We start from the raw sequence: 2,500 nt of genomic DNA, 5'->3' as shown, positions 1-2,500 counted from the left end.
TCTGAATGAATTCAAGAGAGAGCTGGATAGAGCTCTTAAGGATAGCGGAGTCAACTTGCTCTTATGATCTTATGAGCTTATGGCAGTGTGAAGTGTAGATGGAGTCAATGGTGGGAAGTCTGGTCTGTGCGATGGACCGGGCTACATGCACAGCCCATTGCAATCGGTGAAGGAACAGGCCGCTTAGCGCTTCAAGCCTGCCGCAGCTGCTAGGGTCACCGAGGGTCTCCAATGAGGTAGATAGTAGTTCAGCGCTGCTCTCTGGTTGTGGTAGGATGGTTCAGTTGCCTGATAACAGCTGGGAAGAAACTGTCCCTGAATCTGGAGATGTTCGTTTTCACACTTCTATACCTCTTGCCCGATGGGAGAGGGGAGAAGAGGGAGTGGCCGGGGTGAGACTGGTCCTTGATGATGCTGCTGGCCTTGCTGAGGCAGCGTGAGGTTGTAAATGGAGTCAATGGAAGGGAGGACGGTTTGTGCGATGGTCTGGGCTGCTCCACAATTCGCTGCGATGTCTTGCGGTCTTGGATGGAGCCGTTCCCAAACCGAGCCGTGATGCATCCCGGTAAAATGCATTCGACGGCGCATCTGCAGGAGTTGGTGAGAGTTGTAGGGGACAGGCCAAACTTCCTAAGCCCCATACCCCTCTCGGCTTATAGGTTGAGTTTTGGAGCCATGGCAACAGCCCCTTCGGCTCAACTCACCCGTGCCGACCACGAAGCCCCGTCAAAGCCAGTCCCATTGGCTTTGCATGGCGGCACGGTGGCGCAGCGGTAGAGTTGCTGCCTCACAGCGCCGGGGAGACCCGGGTTCGATCCCGACTACGGGCGCCGTCTGTACGGAGTTTGTACGTTCTCCCCGTGACCAGCACGGGTTTTCTCCGAGATCTTCGGTTTCCTCCCACACTCCAAAGACAGATAGTTTTGTAGGCAAATTGGCTCGGTAAATGTAAAAATTGTCCCTAGTGGGTGTTAGGATACTGTTAGTGTGGTCGGTGCGGTCCCCGGCGGGCCGAAGGGCCTGCTTTCGCGCTGTATCTCTAAACTAAACTAAACTAAACTAAACTAAACTAAACTAAACAGGCCCTTTGGCCCAACTTGTCCGTGCCGACCCACGAAGCCCCGTCAAAAGCAGTCCCATTGGCCCGCGTTTGGACCACATCCCTCGAAACCGACTCAGGAGGCTGAGACGTTCACCACAGGATGTCCAGCCTAGGAGTATGATGGGATGGCCCAAATGGTGGCCAATGTAAGTAAAGACCAACGTCTAACGGCTATGTAAGTAAAGACCAACGTCTAATGGCGGTGCGGAAAAATGCGCAGCTGTGAGGCCTAATTAGCCAGGCTGCTCAGTCTATTTCAACGTCTGATCAATTTGGTTAAAGAGAACCTTCGGGCGATTTGCTTTTACAGTTAATTTGTTAATACATTTCCCGTCGGGTTGGTTTTTATTCCCCCCAGCTCTAAATTCCTTGGAGCCTGAGTGTCTTCTCTTCCCAGCACAAGGTAATTGATATTGCCTGGTACCAGCGCTGTTCCACCATACGACAAGCCCACTGTGCTTTCTTTCCACTCTCTCTCTCTCTCTCCTCTCTCTCTCTCTCTCTCTCTCTCTCTCTCTCTCTCTCTCTCTCTCTCTCTCTCTCTCTCTCCTCCTCTCTCTCTCTCTCTCTCTCTCTCTCTCTCTCTCTCTCTCTCTCTCTCTCTCTCTCTCCTCTCTCTCCTCTCTCTCTCTCTCTCTCTCTCTCTCTCTCTCTCTCTCTCTCTCTCTCTCTCTCTCTCTCTCTCTCTCTCTCTCTCTCTCTCTCTCTCTCTCTCTCTCTCTCTCTCTCCCCTCTCTCTTCCCCCACAAACAAAAATGCTGGAAAAATGTTCCCAATGTTGGGGGAGTCCAGAACCAGGGGCCACACAGTCTCAATAGATAATAGACAATGGACAATAGACATAGTTGCAGGAGGAGGCCATTCGGCCCTTTGAGCCAGCACCACCATTCAATGTGATCATGGCTGATCATTCTCAATCAGTACCCCGGTGGATTTTTCTAAAGCAGAGATGGGCAAATTGTTGATTAGAACGGGCGTCAAGGGTTATGGGGAGAAGGCAGGAAAATAAGGTTAGGTGGCAGCCATGATTGAATGGTGTAGTAGACGCGATGGGCCGAATGGCCTAATTCCACCATAGCTTGAGAACTTGTGTAACGTACAGAATAATGAAAGGCTTGGATACAGTGGATGTGGAGAGGACGTTTCCACTATAGACAATAGACAATAGACAATAGGTGCAGGAGGAGGCCATTCAGCCCTTCGAGCCAGCACCGCCATTCAATGTGATCATGGCTGATCATTCTCAATCAGTACCCCCGTTCCTGCCTTCTCCCCATACCCCCTGACTCCGCTATCCTTAAGAGCTCGATCTAGCTCTCTCTTGACTCACTAGTGGAAGAGTCTAGGACCAGAGGTCACAGCCTGAGAATTAAAGGACGTTCATTTCGAAAGGAGATG

This window comes from Rhinoraja longicauda, chromosome 7, assembly GCF_053455715.1.
Source record: "Rhinoraja longicauda isolate Sanriku21f chromosome 7, sRhiLon1.1, whole genome shotgun sequence".
NCBI lineage: Eukaryota > Metazoa > Chordata > Chondrichthyes > Rajiformes > Arhynchobatidae > Rhinoraja > Rhinoraja longicauda.
This window is presented reverse-complemented; position numbering follows the sequence as displayed.